General features: G+C 47.2%; 1 protein-coding gene across 5 annotated transcripts in view; it reads right to left on the bottom strand.

Annotated features, from left to right (window-relative positions):
* LOC146859524 (CD5 antigen-like) overlaps positions 1 to 18131 on the bottom strand; it is a 585933-nt gene that overhangs the window by 544691 nt on the left and 23111 nt on the right. For 2 of the 5 annotated variants that reach the window (XM_085650233.1, XM_085650235.1), the window contains exon 2: positions 1101 to 1458. The exons of the other annotated variants lie outside the window; for them this stretch is intronic. The gene's annotated coding sequence lies outside the window, so the exon portion shown is untranslated. The remainder of the gene's footprint in view (positions 1 to 1100; positions 1459 to 18131) is intronic. 5 annotated transcript variants of the gene reach the window in all.

Raw genomic sequence — 18131 nt, 5'->3', positions numbered from 1 at the left:
GGTGGGGATCATCGTGAGAAAGCTTTTTATCCAATATTCACACCACCACAATCTAAGCATTGCTACATTGTGCAGAACTTGTTTTACAATGGTAAGAACAGTCATTTTATAGCTCTCAAAACCTCATACTTTGTTTTATTTAAAAATCCCCATGTCAAACAGCAAATATCAATCATAACTAAACAGATGTACCCGGGAAACACCCAGTTTTTCATGGAAGCATTTAACGACTCTACCAAGTAACCCCATGACTACTTGCTGGTCCACTTAAAAAATGAATTCTAGAAGACGACAGACTATGGGCTGATATTTTCCTACCTAATTTCCCCATCACTTACGCACCTAAGACCAGGCCCAGAGCCTATAAAAAGATGAGCTAAAGACTTTTCCTAAGGTTCACAATCTAGAACTTATAATATAAGGTGTTGACCATGTCTGGCTGTCTACGTCATAATTTAGTCCAACTAAAAATGCTGGTTACAGCCAGCCCCAATCAAACAAAGGCCAACCTGTGCGTGGCTTCAGACGATTTCAGAAATAGCCCTAAACACCCTAAACGGTAACGTCCCTAATCAGAGCACCAGTTACGGGTGCTGAAGAAGAGGCAGCACCTTATCAAGAAGCTCAGTTATAAAAGGGCAACCCTCATTTCCAAGAGGAAACTGGTAAAGCAGCCGGGTGGTTTTAAAGGTTCTTTGTTGGGCATAGCTATGCCAGCAAGTACAAGTATCCTATCCAGGCAGGGATGGAGCATGTCACGAAGATGTATCCAGTGCCTAGACAACAGTTTGACAGCTGGTACCGTCTATGGATGACACCTGGGATATACGGAAAAATTAGACACTCCATCTGGATACTGAGATGAAAGAAATTTTGAACAAGTGTGATCTAAATCTGTACGAGAAAGTGGGTCTTTACTTCAGCTCACTAAACAACTTTTTAAACTATTACAAGCAGTGAAATACCAAACAAAATAGACTAACTCTATATGGCCCTGACTCTGAACAGCAGCCATCAAACCCTGTAATGTCTCAACATCTGGCAACACCCACACCTCAATCAATCAATCAATCAGTACGTTTGTAGAGTGCACTACTCACCCGTGAGGGTCTCAAGGCGCTGCGGGGGAGGGGTGCTACGACTGCACGAACAGCCAGGTCTTGAGAAGCCTCCTGAAGGTTAGTAGGTCCTGGGTCTACCATAGGAGTATGGGAAGGGTATTCCAGGTCTTGGCGGTGAGGTGGGAGAACAATCTGCTGCCAGTGGTCGCTGTTCAGATGCGGGGGACTGTGGCGAGGGTGAAGCCGGCGGAGCAGAGCTGTCGGTTCGGGGTGTGGAAGTTGAGGTACGCCGGTCCGGTGTTGTGGAGTGCCTTGTGTGTGTGGGTGAGGAGCTAGAAGGTAATCCTCTTGTTCACGGGAACCCAGTGCAGGTCTCACAGATATCTTTATTAACAATCTGTTAAAAAATATAAGTCAGAGATACCGGGGGGCAGCACACATGCTGTGGAGTACATTTGCAGCTTATAAGGATTGTTGGGTCCCATAGGTACCACCTAGTCAAAGGTCTCACGTACCCCAAATCAATATCTCTCCAGAATGCAACAGATAACATGTGTGACTTATTCTTCCCATATTCCATTAGTAGATGATACTTGGACTGCAGAACTGGTTGCAATTAACACCTCTAACTATTCAACCTAATTCTGTAATCTTTTAAAGCATTTTAATTACGGTGGTGGCGCCAGAATAGAAATCAAAGTCTGAAGTCATGCTTTAAATTACATAATTTTAGACAGTTGCCATTACACATATATATATTACATGGCGTTACAATGTTGACAAACTGTGTATTGCATGTTAACAAAGGCATTCAAATACACATTTATTAAATTTCTAAATGTCATACCCTATGACATTTTACTAATAAAATATGTACAGTGTTCCCCGCATGTGATGGCTACCCTCATCTTGTTATATTCCCCCCGGCAGCAGCTTTTTTTACATACCTGAATATAGGTTTTGTATAGATGCTATGTTCGGGAAACTCTGCTGAACTGTCAAGCACTGTGACCTTGTCAATATCCATAAACAGGGCTCCCCAGTGTGTTCCATCCTCTGTGTTCTGTGATCTGTGTTAAGGACGAGCATGTGGGATCTTTTCACCCCGATTTCCCCAATTAACCTATCGCTTTGAAAAACCCCGAAAAAATATTTCCTAGCGTATTTATGACAGCTTAAGAACTTCTGTATCTAAATCATGTCCATATCACCATTTTTGAAAGATAGTCAAATAAAATCAGCTGGGTGTGGTTGACCTGAATGACACCTTCAAACACAGAGATTACAACCATGTTCGCATTCACAGGCAATGGTTGACCAAAGTGTATTTCAGCTTTTAGAGTTCTGTTTTTGACAAAGTGATATGGTCCCTGTCTTTCATGTCATGAGTCAGATCGAATACGAACAGTGTGTATCTGGACCCATATCCTTCTCGCGACATGACAACCCCACATTCCCGAAGTATTTCTCAGTTATCAAAACCAGACAAAGATACTCCCTGATAAAATTGTTGGCTTGAAAACTGGGTGTGTAGGGTTTTGCAGGAATCGCAGATTCCACATTTGCCAGAGCCGTGTAGTTAGTCGTGAAATTGAAAGGGTTTGAGGCAAAGAGACAGCTAAAACCGATGATAATAAGTTTGGGTAATTGCCCCAGAAATAAAGTTTGCTTTTGGGTTAATCTGGTAACAGTGGGGATGCTGAATACCTTCAGAGCTACACTTTCAATGGGGCACTTGGTGTTCAATATTTGAAAAGCGTTGGCATGAGCTAGTCTGACACTTGGTGACACTTTAACTCTCTTTACAGACAGGCTTGCGGAGAGTATATCCAGTGGATACTGGACCGTATCCACACCGAAGAGACGAGTCCTTGTTGTGGTTAAGTTTGATCTTAAGACAAATACCATTGACGAGCAGTTTATCTTGAAAGAAGAGGTCGAAATGTATGTGCCCTCGGAGGACTGTCTGCGGCGAACCTTGCTCTTTTTACAAAACCTTGATAGTCCCTGTCCAGTTCCTTGTCTTCCAACTGCGCACTTGTATCCTTGTAGAAGAGGCCGGCTGAAAGCTGCGTGTCAAGGGTATCACTACTGTACTTTAGATCAAACATGGTTGTGATGGGGTAAGTGATCATTTTAGCGGCTTTTAACGACACCACCATAAAAATGGGTCGCGGGTGGAGAATGTGGGGGGTCGCACAGGGAGTTCGTGCAGGAGACGGGATTAATTTAATTTAGTGATTGAAGAAACAGTTTTAGCAATCTGAACTTTCTGCCCCATAGGGTTAATTGATCTCCTCATACACATTTCATCCGCTATTCATGATCACTCCAACAGCGACCACAGAGGTGCAGAATTCCTGAAACACTGCAAAGAGGGGTGGCCCAGTCCGGCATTCCCCAGGCTCTGATGTGCTCAGGTGGTCCTGCTCTTGGCCCGGTCTTTACCTAGGCCATGCATGGGCATATCCCGTATGCGTCCTGCTGCATACTAAATCCCACACCTCCCATGGACCTGCCTTCTCTCTGGGGCACGGGGTTATGAATGATGAAGTTAGCAGAGTCCTAGTGTAACTCCACTCACAATTTGTATGACTGTTCCTACATCCAGGGGTTATGGGTGGAGGTCATCGCCATGCAAAGCCAGACATTGCCTCTTCCCTCTCTGTTTTCCCTCCAGGCAATGCTACTGCATGACTTTCCTTGCACCCCCGATGACATAGCATGAGCACTGGTTCTTAGCCATGAATCTGACCATGGTGAAGCTGTGTTTCCTGCACATTGGTGCTCCCCAAATGCCTCTTCTCATGCAGAATGCCTCACTGCAATGTTCCGGACAGCGTCCTCTGAGAAGATAATTTAACCTCTTACTGACAAGCTCAATGTATATCAACAGTTTTGTGCCCCATTCATTCAGGTCGATGCTTGATGAGGCCGTGCCATGCCCGGCCCGCTCTGTACCTGGAATCATGGACACTCCACCTATAGGCGTATCTTCTCTCTACAGTCACCTTCCTCTCTGCCCCATCCTCAGCCTCCCTTTCTACCCTCCTTTAACCCCACTTCCCCTACTTTCCTCCTTCCTGTACTCCCTTCTCTCTTTTTTGTCTCCACCTGTGGTTTGGTGGTGGCCCCTTATCTATCTTTCACTGCATATGCACTGCTGAGATCCTACCTTCCCCCTTTCTTCCATGGCCTTGGCCATCGCCTTCCCTCTCCCTTCAGTTCTATTTTGTGTTCCAGAGTAGTTAACACAGCAGGGGTCCCCCATCGGCCTCCCCCCTTCCTATCCTTGGTCTTGTTTCTATTGTAGTTCATCTTCTCTCCTGCCATTGCTCAGTAGAGCCTGTATTCTCTATCTTATTATTTCTATGGTTCTCAATATGAAAATGAAAATAACGATTACAAAAAAAGGAACCTATTATCCCAGAAGAATAAGCACGAGGCTGAGTAATGAATGAATTCTTTTATTTGTGTGGTTACCTAAAACCGTTACAAATTATAACGCAAAAAAACTTTTGAAGATTGAAAAATAAAATATATGTGCAGGACATTCTTAACATCAGTTTTTCCTTTGTTTGTGTTTTTTGTGTGCTTATTTTATTTAAAATCTGCAACATCGGGATGGGATTTTAAGGCTAAAAGAGCTCTGGTGTGAGTCAGGTGTTCAGTGATGGCTAGACCTCCGGGACGGTGACCCTGACATGTACGGGGCTGCCAGGCAGTTTGCCGCACTCAGCCTGTGGAGACTTGTCCTTCAATGTTGTGCAGGTATGGTAAACACATTTACCAAAGTTAGCCATGTGCTTCACAATATACAGAGTGTAAAGCTGTTGGAAAGCCTCCTTTGCTGTGCGGGTGCCCATTTGGAGAAGAATGGGTCTGAGATCGATTCTATGAACTAGCCGCAGGGCAGGGCAGCAAAGTAAGATGTGTGCCAGGGACTCTCTTTTGTAATTGCAGAGAAGACACTCCGTAATGCCCAGCCGTGCATTCCCTGTTGGATATAATTATTTTAGGGGAAGCAGATGTAGTCTGGCTGTGAGGATCCGATGTAGAGCTTGTCTTCCCATGGGCTGCATGAGGTGGAGCTTGTGGCTAAGCAGTATGTGAGGGAGACATTGAGTTTCATTAAAATCTCTGGCTGCCAAGGATTCCATGTCTAGACTGCGAGAACGTAAGCGTAGTTGCTTTTTTATTGTTGTTTTGATGATATCATAGTTAATTATGGTAGGGTCCCATTTCTCTGTCGCAAGTTGCAGAAGATCTTTGGTTGTAGCAAGGCAGGCAGACCAAGGGTTACTTGGTTGTAGGAAAATGAATTTTAGCACTTGTTGGGCTAAGTATGACAGGGCACTATCTCTGGTAGAACCCCCTGGTCTGAACCCAGTCTGATAAAAGGGCAAAAGACCTACGGTACAAGCACAGTCAACTAATTCCTGCAATAGTGTACTTGCGTAGGCCTTGCCCTCAATCTCCAACTGGGCAATCATCCAGTAGTTCCTAGGGTCGGTGTTAGAAATGCCAATTTCTGGTTGGCTAAGGCTTGCACCAAAGCCAGGCAGAAACCACCACTCTAGTCAGGGCAAGGAAGTTACACGCCAAAGATAACCCCTGCTCACCCCCTTGGTAGCTTGGCACGAGCAGTCAGGCTTATCCCGGAAGCAATGTGTAAAGCGTTTGCGCGCGCACCCAGCAACAACATCCAAGGCTCACCACAAAGGAAACTCCACAAAAGGTTATATATAAAAATAGCCTTTGTATTATACCAAAACACATTAGATAATATTCACACAATTTACACGGTGCCAACTGGCACGGGCAGAATTTTACAAGGGATTATATGTACAGGGGACAGGGCCACAGGGACCACTGTCAGGAATTAGCACTTTTAGAACTTAGCACTTAGAACATAGGATATAAAATTACTGTAGCACAAAATAGAACATGTAGCGCACAACCAGTAACCACTGGTAACAGGTAAGTAACACCTACGCAACCCTAACCACCTTAGGAAAATATCGTGCAGGGAACCAGGACCTCACTAGCACCACCTGTACTAGGAGAAAACAACCACCTAAGTATCACAATACCTGTAGGGGTAAAAGCACATTACACATGACGCATAAAAACACATTCAGAGGTGTAAACACAAGGCACATGACGCATAAAAACACATTCAGAGGTGCAGGTTAGGAACAATAGCGCAAAACTCACATTAGCCACCACCTGTGGCAGTCCCTAGGCCAACTGGCCTTGTCGGGGCTAGGACGCCCTGTCCAGTAGAGTCAGGGCGCGCCTGCGCAGGCTGCGCAAGCCAAGAACAACTGAGCACCACCTAAACGTTGCAGCTGCCCACGAAGTGCTGGGCAGCTGGGGAAATACTGAGGCACCACTGTGCCTTCTAAAAGCCAGATACAGTACTGGAGCCAACTAGGCTCTAACAGAAGAATGCCCCCAAAACGACGTGGGAGCCTCGTGGGCTCTAAACAAACAATGCACCGTCGTTGGAGTCCCTCTGGACTCTGAGCAACAAATAATGCCCCCTTGAAGGCGGTAGCCCGTCTGGGCTTTACACAGATAATGTCCCACGTGGTAGTCCCTCTGGACTCTTTGCCAAATCTGCCCAGTTGGAGCCCCAGGGGCTCGTGTAACAACCAATGCGGCTAGGTGGGAGCGCCCCCAGCACTCTAAATAACAAGGTTAGCCCTGTGGGAGCCTCTCTGGCTCGTTAACAAGCAAATATGCCCCCAACGTGGGAGCCTCACAGGCTCTGAACAGGCAATGCGGGCCCCGCTCCAGGCCGGTAAGCGGCCCCACTCACCGGTCTCCGTCGGATCTGGAAGCAGCAGCACGCACGGGGCTCTTTTCCTCGCCGGTAGGCGGGGTGGGCTCCCGCCGAACCTCCGGCCCGCTTCTTCTTGCTTCGGTCTCCCTGGGGCTGGGACTTCCTGCCTCCGCCCTGCGTGCTGATGACGTGGCGGTAGGAGTCCAGGTTGCCAGGCAACCCTCCTGCGGCGGCGAGGAACTTCTCTCGTTCCCTTTACTGAAGCGCGGGGTGGGCTCCCGCCTTCAGGTAAAATACAAATGCGACGGTGGCTTCTCGTCTCGGGGCGCACAAAGCGGGGTAGGCACCCGCGAGGAAGGCGATACGGGGTGGGCACCCGTATAGAAAAATAATGAATTAAGCGGGGTAGGCTCCCGCTCGGGCACCACAATGCGGGGTGGGCACCCGTTTGGAATATGGCAAGAGCGGGGGAATCCCTACGTCGGGGTTCCCTCGTAGACCGTCGTAGCGCCGCGCCGCTGGTCACACTGCAGGCGCTTCTCAGAAAAAAGCACTTGTCTACGCTGGGGTCCAAATAAAGCGCTCCTAGCGCTATAAGGCAAATAAAAGCGCTTCCAGGCGCTTTGGGGAGAAGGAAAGTCCAGCAAAGTTCAGGAAGGAAGGCAGGGGGGCAAGGCTGGGCCAGGGGCCAGCTCACTGGACCCTCCAGGCAGGAAGGCAGTCCTAAGTGGCGGTTCCTCCTGGCCTCCAGCAGCAGCAGCCCCCCTCAGGTAGGATCCTGGCAGAGAACAAGTCTGTGGGGACGCAGCCCCATATTTATACACCTTTTCCCTTTGTTCTGGGTTCAGGGTGAGGGGGAAAACCAGTCGCAGCTGGTTGGGGAGCACCCTTGATGTGCTCAGCCCCTCACTCTATTCACTGGCAGGGCTAGGGTCATCAGTCGCACCACAGGGGGCGGAGCCAGCATTGTGTAGGGAAAGCCCTGCCCTATTCAGGTCCAAGGTGCATTCCTCCCCAGCCATCAGCATGCTAATCTCCCTATTCACCACTGGGTGACTCCTCCTGACTCTGGGGATTCCCTAGCCTGTCACATGACCTCAGCCAGCCAATCACGCGACAGGCAGTCACTGCACATTTATGCCAGCGTCTAGAAGTGGCACTTCCACACTAGCTACATGCACGCCGCACACATCATCGCGCAGCATTTAATCACACGAGTCCGCATATACCAGACTCGACCCTGCACACCCCACGCATCAGGAACTACCAGGGACACATACATTCCCCATGCATTCCTATGGGAGGGCAGGCCTATTTCACCACATGCACTCAGAGTGCGCGCGCACTTTACTCTGGGACACAGGGAAAGTGCGCAGAAACCAAAAATCACTACCACCAGGTCACCAGTAAAAGCAAAAAGTGCAGGGGTGAACCTGCCAGAAGGGCCAAGTCCAACAGTCGGTGTTTGGCCCTCTTTTGTATATTGGTTTCAGCAGTGAGCCCTTCCAAGCAGTGATGTCCTCCCGAAGTCTACAGTATCCATATAGCTGTGCAAGGTTATAGGACCAAAAGTCCATGTCCTCCCTGAAGAGGGAGCTGGCAGTCCATTGGGGCAGGGTGCTCCATTATGCCGAATCCTTTTTAGGGCGGTACAGACTACTACCTTGCCTGGAACAGTTAGATCAACCGGGGATCTGGTGGGCTCTGCTGTGATGTTATCCATTCCCCCCAAGGTACTGTGGAACTGTTTGGAGAAGGTACTTTCAAGTCGACAGTGCACAGAGATTTCACATGAGCTACCCAAGTGTCCGCATTAAGTGGGTTCTCTCTGCTGGAAGTCCCATGGATTTGATTATTTAGATATTTCCAGAATTCGTGGGACTTGCACGGAGCCAAAAGCGCAAAGATCTTCTAACATTTTGCCTCTGTGGATTCACGTTTTGCCTTCCAAACCTGTTGGGAGTAGGTCTTTGCTGATAATTTTGGTTGCTTTTTGACGGACTCCGACCCAGTTTTTTGATACTCCCTTCATTTGGTGTTTAGTTGTTTGGCACATTGCTTGATTTGTGGAACTTGACCCGGGAAATGTGTTAAATTAATTGTGATTCTGTAGGTGGTGCTTCCTCGGAACAACAAAGCTAGTTTGTATGCAAATTATTTGGGCCGGTCTGCCAGCCAGTCCATGTCGATTTCCATGAGTCAAATTTGTTCGCTCCATGGAAGCACTGCATAAATTAGCCTATCTTTTCGTAGCCTCTCACTTAATAAAATATATTCTATGGTAGTCTGATTGTTGAAGGTAGGTGAATGGATTACCCCTGGCTTGGATGCTATGGCTTGGATGCTGTAGATAAAGAATGAGTTGTTGCCAAATGATATGTCCGAAAAAGGGCATTAAATCTCCCAGTTCCCCTAGAAGGGTTGCCATCAGATGACTGCGCCCCTATATTGTGCTTATTGAAGTCCCCAAGACTGATGGGTTCCATGGATGCAAATTGTGTGAGCAGGGTTTCAATCTGTGTAATCAGTCGAGTGAGCTTATCCTTGGAGCTCTGCCCGTGGGGATTATAGCATACATTGATTAAAAGTATTGGTAATTGGACGTCAACCATGTTGAGGCCTTTCAGAGTACCAGCTAGGAACATGTCTGTGAATTGTAGTTTCAGGACATGCTTAATGTATATGGAGATACCCCCGGAGGGTCTCCCAAATACGTTTCCTTGGTTGCAGGTTTGAAGTAGTCTGCAATGCCAGCTAATGGGATGGATTGCAATTGCCCATGTTTCTTGGGCCCAGGTTAAATCGGCCTCTTCAAGGAATGTGATCAATGATGGGCTTTGCAGAACCTTGATCAACCCAGCAACATTCCAAGTCATGATGCTTAATGGTTGGGGGCTAGCTGATGTGTATCTATGCTGGACAGACCCATTGCTTGGAGAGGACCTGAATTTTGATGACCAAGTTGCTTTACTTGATGGGGGCCTGAAGTTGGTTGGCGAAGTTGGAGGCGACCCAGCCCCAATAGGCCAAATTTCGGGAGGGTGGAGCGCCAAAGGGGGAGATGGCTTGGAGAATGGAAGTGAGCTGTCTCCCCCCGCTCAATCCATCAACCCTGCACTGGATGTCATGTTTGCTTGTTCGAGGGTGCCTTCTCCTCACCTGGTCCCCCTCAGTATGCTAATCGTGGGTGTTTTCTTTGTGGGTGCCTGTAACATGAATGGATACTTCTCCTGTTCCAGTCTCCACACGTCGATTCCCCATTCTGCGAATTGTTCTTTTCAATGCAAATACTTGCGGGTTTGTCCGGTTTACAATAGTTTGTTCCTTTCCTGCTTGTTGAGAGCGAGGGGACAAATTGCCCCCTGGCAATGTCCCTGCTTGTATTATGGGATAATGTCTGTGTATGTTGGAGGCGTGTCAGAATATTTGTTCTATTAAGAGTATCAAGGTTCCCTTTTGAAATGTACAATGGGGTCATGCTCATTTTTGCCGAGTAACCTCCACCTAGGGCCAGCGTATTTGACCTGAAGATGCAGTCATTATGGAAGGGCCTTTGTGTTGTTGTAATTTTGTCCGCATGGTTCAGCATAGACTGAGAAACTTTCGGGAGGCCTTGGAAGCCGCATTCAGTACTTCAATCTTGTAGGTTCTGTTCTCATGGAGGTGGCTTGGGCCTGTTGAGGCTGTGGTGTTGGCTTTCCGTGGACGTTACACAGGATGTTTAGTAGATTTTTCTGTGCCCAGTATCACTGTGGGTACTGATGGGACTTGGAGCCTGGGTTGAGGGTCAGGTGGTAACGATAATCCCAATCAAAGGGCCTCCCCCTAAGTCAGCCCCACCACACTGGCTTCCCTATCGTTGTTTGCAGTTAGGCTGGTGGGCACGGGTGGGCAGTAATGAGACAGTGTTGGATCAAGACCTGCTGTTGCTATGTCCCCAGGCATGCTACTCCCTGTCTGCCTGGAAGTGCCCCTGTGGCAGCCTCCACATTTGATGGCAGATTGATTGTATGCGTAGTCGGTGGGGCTAGTACTGATGGATGTTTAACATGGGGATTCTTGCAGAATATGGGGAAAAGAGATTGATTGTTTTCCAGTTTGATTGTCAATGCCTGAATTGCTGATTCTTTTTTTGTTACAAGGCTGTTCAATTTCACTGGGGGGTTCATAATAGTATTCTCTTAGCTTGCTTTATTTGCTTTTTAAGATGTTTCTTCTCCCTCCGCGTTGTTGGCGGGGCAGACTGAGATACTTCTAGCGAGATTTTGCCGTCTATGTTGTTGGGGGCAAGGTCCGCTGTGTGGTTGCTCCCTCCCGTCGTTCCCTCTGGTTATGAGCGGGGTAACGGCTGAGTTTCTGTTTTTATTGATTGGTGGGGTTGGATTGATTCTATGTCTGCATCCCTGGCCACTACAGTATGGTCCTTTATGCTCTTCTCCAGGCTCGCAGGGTCTGAGTGTGTTCTGATGCTGAGTTTTAATTCCCCCACCAACGAGGAAAGCACCGCCAAGAGCGATGACAGTTTGTCAATTAGAATAGGGCACAGATATTCAGGAGAGGGAGTTAGCAGGGTTGGATTGCTAATGGTTGCAGCCAATTTATCGATTATCTTGGCCATCTCGGCCATTTTTGTTTCCATGACTTGGAGGGTGTCCATTTGTTGTTTGAGCTTCTCCGATTACCATGTTAGCAGGTTAATGGGAAGTGCTGACTGACCTTAGCAGGTTGTCCTGCGCGCATGAAAGTTCAAACAACAGGAGCGATGGAGATTTGTGTAGGAAGTCACTTGACTCAGGCTCAAAGGATGAGCCTTTGGTGATACATGATCCATCCGTACTCTTATGAATTGTTGCGCCTTGTAACAATGCAGCGGCGCCCATTTCTTATTTTGGGGAATGGAAGTTGTAGGACGAAATTGTTGAACATTTACACGGACTACCGGTGTCATCCAGTGACCCCCGGCTGTTGCAGCGACCAGGTCCCTTTCCAGATTTGCAGTATAGTTTAATGTGTGAGCGTCGAGTAGAGCTGGGGAGGCTCCAAGTTATGGCAAGACTGAGACCTTCTCTTTCTCCTCATAGGTGATGTAGATATGATGGACCGGTGGGGTGGCTCCATTCCCATTGATAGGGGGATTGGTCCTATTTCATCCTCCTCTGTCTGGATGGTAGCCTTTGGGCGTGCCTCTTTTATGGTTGTGGAGGTTGTTGTGACTATGAAAGGTTCAGAGCCCTTGGGGGCCTCATCGTCCTTATGTATAAGTGTAGAGGTTCAGAACCCTTGGAAATCTTGTCATCCACGTTTTCGGCATCCACGTTTGTCCACACTGGGCTGCTCTCTAAAGAGGCAGAATTTTGGACCCTTAACCAACTGCGTATAACATACGATTTGCCAACATTGGGCTGGTCCTTTAGCTGATCGGATACCCCCCCATTGCAGCCTTGTTTGTAAGCATGTCCACAGCTATGGGCTTAGGGTTCTGTTTTGATGTTGGCAATCGGGCGCTTTCTTTAGACATTACGGTGCCTGTAGCCAACCAGAGAAAGAGGGAAGGAGGAGGGGTGACAGTGGGTCTGTGAGTTGGGATGTTATGTGGAGGGATGCTCAAGGGGCTTAAAGGGACGGACCAGAAGCTGTTAGGCGGGAGGATCGTTAGAACAATTCCAAGATGAGGCAGGCCGGTAGGAAGGTAGCAATGTAAGAAAGATGTACTGAGCAGCCCCTTCTGACCCCGTGGCACAGCCCTTGCCCTTACCCTTGCTGCTCCACACCCTGCCCACTCCACACCTCGGGGTAGGTGCTAACGCTCACTGGCCACCAGTAGGAGGAAGGGTTCCTGGTTCCTGATCAAAGTCCTGGTCAAAGACTAGGCCCCAGGAGCAAGGGGGAACCAGCCTGCAAGTGTTGTGTTAGATTCCAGGGTAAATGGGGGCAACAGGTCGTATGTCCCCCAATCCATCCCTGTGTCCTTTCTCTTAATTGCCTATTTTACAAGTGGCAGATGATGGTGGAAGGGGCCTGATGAAAGCCTCATGGAAGGCACAGAAACTAGGAGATGACATTTCTGTGGTGGAAAGTTCTGGCATCTGCGTGAAACCACAAAATTCCACCCACCCCACATTTCCCAAAGTCTTCCAAGAAAAATGGTACCTCACTTGTGTGGGTAGGCCTAGTGCCCGTGACAGGAAACAGCCCAAAACGCTACATGGACACACCACATTTTCACAGTGAAAACTGACCCCTTTTTTTGCAAAGTGCCTAGCTGTAGATTTTGAACCCTAGGGAAACCTAGCAAAATGGTACCTCACTCATGCGGGTGCCCCAAGTACCCGTGATGGCCAAGGGCCCAAAACGTATTGAGGAGACATCTAAATGGTCTATTACAAATAATCTGGTTTTTCAAGGGGAGTCACCTGGGCTTTTGGCCCGAGGCTCGGCGGCCATCTTGGGAAATCTACCAAACCCACACATTTCAGAAAACTAGACACCTGACGGTGTCCAGCAAGGTATGGCTTGTTTGGGTCCCCCAACGTTTTCCTACCCAGAACCCCCTGCAAACCTCAAATTTAGCTGAAAGAATCACTTTTTTCTCAGTTTTTTTTGTGGGAAAGTTCTGAAATCTGCATGGATCCACAAATTTCCTACCACCCAGCGTTCACCCAGGTCTCCCGATATGGGTGGGTCAAGTGCCAAAAACCTATTGAGGCAACATCAAAATTACCTATCACAAAACAACCTGGTTTTGCAAGGGGGTCCCATGTGTTTTTGGCCCCTGGCACGGTGGTCATCTAGGGAAACCTACCATACCCACACATTTCTGAAATCTAGACAACCGGAGGAGTCTAGCAAGGTATGGTTTGCTTGGGTACCCCAACATTTCCCTACCCAGAATCCCCTGCAAACCTCACATTTTGTTGAAAAATCTATTTGTTCTCACATTTCTCTGTGGGAAAGTTGTCGAATCACAGGGCTGACACAAGTTTCCTACCACCCAGCATTTCGCCAGGTCTCCCGATAAAAATTGCACCTCACTTGTGTTTGTAGGCATTGTGGTTGCACCAGGAAATGGCCCAAATCGTACTGTGTAGACTTCAAAATTACCTATAGCTAAACTCCCAGGTTCTGGGGGGGCACCTGGTTTTTTGGCCCCAGGCTCGCCACCATCTATGGAATCCTACCAAACCCACACATTTCTGAAAACTAGACACCCTGGGGAGTTCAATGACGTATGGCTTGCATGGTTCCCTCAACGTTTCCTTACCCAGATTCCCCTACAAACCTCAATTTAGCTGAAAAAATAAAATTTTTCACACATTTCTGTGTGGGAAAGTTCTGGAATCTGTGTGGATCCACAAACTTCCTACCACCCAGCGTTCACCCAGGTCTCCCGATAAAAAGGGTACCTCACTTGCGTGGGTGGGTCAAGTACCCATGACAGGTAAGGGCCCAAAACCTATTGAGGCAGCATCAAAATTACCTATCTCAAAACAACCTGGTTTTGCAAGGGGATCCCCTGGGTTTTTGGCCCCGGGCTCGGCCGCCATTTGGGGAATCCTACCAAACTCACACATTTCTGAAAACTAGACACCTGGGAGAGTCCAACAAAGTATGGCTTGCGTGGATCCCTCAAAGTTTCTCCTTCAAGTGCCAGTCCACGCAAACCGCCAGCCAAGGACCAGTCTACGCATACCGCCAGCCAAGCGCCACATTCATGCACAATGCCAGCCAAGTGCCAGCCCACGCACACCACTAGCCAAGGGCCAGTCCACGCACACCACCAGCTAAGCGCCAGTCCATGCATACTGCCTGCCAAGCGCAAGTCCACACACACCGTATTAAAAAATGTTTAACACTAGGCCTACCCACACAAGTGAGGTACCATTTTTCTCAGAAGACTTAGGGGGATGCGGGGTGGGTGGAATTTTGTGGATTCACGCTGATCTCAGAACTTTCCATCACAGAAATGTGAGGAAAATATATATTCTTTTAACTTAAGTTTGAGGTTTGGAAAGGATTCTGGGTAACAGAACCTGGTGAGAGACACACAAGTCCCCCCATCCTGGATTCCCCTTGGAGTCTAATTTTCAAAAATGGTTTCCCTATGTGCCGACTGCGTTAGGGCCCAAAATCCACAGATAGGCACATTGCTAAAAATAAGTCTGTGAGGAGTGGGCTTTATGCTGCCCTGGGGAGAATCGGAGCAGTTTACCCCGATATGCCCCTAAGGGGGGCAGAAAGTCTGTGGCTATTTTTTGAGGGGGTGGGGGCATTGGTATGCACATTCTAGGCAGCCCCAACGCATAAAAAAGCCAGTGGAATCACTGGCACCTATTGTGCTTTCTGGGGGCGATCCCCAAGCAGGGGTGCAATGGCGAGGGGGGCCATTGGAAAGGGGAAATTCTCACCTTTCCAAAAATACCTCTCCCATCTTTCTACATGCTCAGGGGTCTGAGATAGCCCTCTAAGCACATAGAAAGTGAAACTGACAGGAGCCTAAAGGTGTGTGCGCTGATCGTCATTTCATAGAAACCAGGGGGGCCTCGGAAGCTGTGGAAACTCTTCCCCATCTCCCGAGGCTTTGGGGGAGAAAAAGAAATTCCTCTGGTGCCTGCACCAGAGGGATTTCCGGTGCCATGTGCCAGGATGGCCGGAAGTCGTCCTGTGCACACAAGCACTGTGGCGCATGATGGCTCCCATCCACCGTACACACAGATAGGGTTAAATCAAGCAATAGCCAAACAATAAATATTTCTTACGTTACGTTGTGCCACAAACTAAGACCCTCTAGGCCTGGTACTCTGGATAATCTTAACTGGCAAGAGATCAGAACCAGTACAAGTAACTCTTTGCAACTTTAGTTCCTGAACATGTCTTTAGATATATTTATCAGACAAGGAATCTTCGGAACCAGGAGCTGGCTCAGGTAGTTTTAAAACACTGTTTCCATCAGCGCTCACAAGGTTAGCAAACTAGAGGACAAGAGCACGTTAGCACAGTGAAGGCATGCCTGGATGGTGCTAAACAGATACAATGCAAAGGTTCTTCAGGTATTTCTGAGAACAAGTTATTCAAATATGATTTGGGTTTTTTAAACCTTGGACATTTTTCCCAAGTGGCTCAGTTTGCCCATAGACTCCACCTGCAGGCTCTCCTATACCCGAAAAGAACCCTTATGCATGTAGATTTTTTTGTGCCCAGTACTTTACAGAGAATGCAGAGAGCTCTTCACAGAACCTTTTATATTGTTAGTGTGCAGACTTGCAGACAGGCCATTCTGGTGTCTCTGAATACATTCAACATCCACTTGAACATGAGGCTGGTAAAGTTTTTATCCAAGTTCAGTGAAAAGCTCATATATAATGATCTATTACATTAAATCATTTAAATGGTCAAAATGTATTTATACTTTAATTTGAATGGTATTTATTTATATCGCTCTTCATAATATGCACTACACGGCGAAATGCGATCTACCAAACATATTGTTGAAAACTTATCTGAGCTTAACAATATCTGAGTTTATCTTTGGCAATTACGCGCAACCAACATCCAATGCAAGCGCTCTCAATAGATCCATCATACAAGAGAAATAAGACAAGGGTGTCTACTCGTACCCCTGATTTTTACTTTTTTTAAAAAGCTCTAAATAATTTATTATTTTTTTTGCTATTCATGAACTTCGATTGATTAGGAAGTTTAGGACTGCGGAAAATCTGCAGTCAGGGAGGAGGGGGGAAATAAAGCGTAGGACAGGCCTATATTTTTACGTGCAGAGTTCTCCACCCTGACTGCAGAATCTCCACATTTGTAAACTTACTGTTTAATTGAAGTGTGTGAATAGCAAGAAAATGGTAACCTTACACAAAAGTGTAAATGTATCTTTGTGAATCAGACCCCAGCTACTTCTATTACTAAACTGACCAGAGAAATTGTTTAAGGTGTCTGGGTTCAAAATTAAAGACCAAACATCTCACAGCATAGGAATACCTGACCCTTCTCTTACTACTCACATCCACTTTTAAAGACTTCATCCCCTACTTGGGGGTCATTAGTCAAAGTTGAACGCTTATACAAGAACACTGTTCCCCGGTAACTGTACATTCTCTTCAAGGCCCTGGCATCCCCACCAGCTCTCTGCCCCTTGCATCCAAATACTTCTACTCCTGCCCGGGATAGCAAGATACTACACAGCGGCCATCACCACTGTATACTTACAGTTACGTCAGACTTTTCATGGGAAGTGAGATTATTTGCTAATAACTTTGATGTCACTTTGCAAATATTCATGAAGCTTTCCTGAACAAAGATCCCCCTCCCCCCAGCTCCTTCCTCTGAAGGTTTCGGGGTGATCCATCAAGCAGGGACCGAGTAAAAGGGGGGTCCCAAAATGCAATTTTCTCATGCACTTTCCTTAGGAAATGTTATACAGTGCCGAAGCCAAAAAGGCTGATCAGAAGTAAACCATAAAGCGGCCTTTTTGTGATTTGGTGTAAATCAGTTCAATAACATTGGAACAATCAAGGGTAAAAATGAATACAATTATTGAAAGCTGGGCTCAAGTAAAAAAATCAATCCTCTTTATTGACTGAGGGGCTTTTTGGAGTGAACTCTCTGATTGTGCTTTACAAATACATATTATCAAATGTTACATATTAATTTAATGCACCTAGACAACATTCTGGGCACCCTAGAAAATCATGTACACCAAGTGACAGCTGTGTTACCCCCTAAACCAACAGTCTTTATTCTGTAGATTAAATTGTGATGTTCATGTGATATAACTTGCTTGGTTCCAGTCCAGGGAGGACCTGGCCTGGCAGTTTGGGCTGGACTGTTCCCATGAGGCACAGGGTCAAGACTGATTTGCATATGGCCAGGTCTAAAGTGGAACGGCATGGTGAGCATTAAAACGATGGATTTAGGCCCAGATCTCTGTACTGGGGTGAATGAATGACATTGTTCTGCATTCTGTCCATCAACTGTTGTTTTTGCGTTCATGTGATATGAAGCAAAATTCCTGTATTTTATAATCACAACAATAATGCCCCGTCTGAAACAATCACAAAGGCCTTTAACAAACAGCATCAGTGCTTGTTGGGTTCATGATGCTTGCATGGATCAGGCTTTTCACTGAAGCTTGAATCTTGCCTTGTAAACCTCTGTCTGCAGAGGGCCTAAGAGGAGAGGTGCTCTCAGAAGGTATTAGAGTATTGTTTACACCAACAAGAATACCTTGGCATATTGTGTGTAACAAAGAGGCAGTGTAGGTGTGTGTGCTGACG

This window comes from Triturus cristatus, chromosome 3_2, assembly GCF_964204655.1.
Source record: "Triturus cristatus chromosome 3_2, aTriCri1.1, whole genome shotgun sequence".
NCBI lineage: Eukaryota > Metazoa > Chordata > Amphibia > Caudata > Salamandridae > Triturus > Triturus cristatus.
This window is presented reverse-complemented; position numbering and strand designations above follow the sequence as displayed.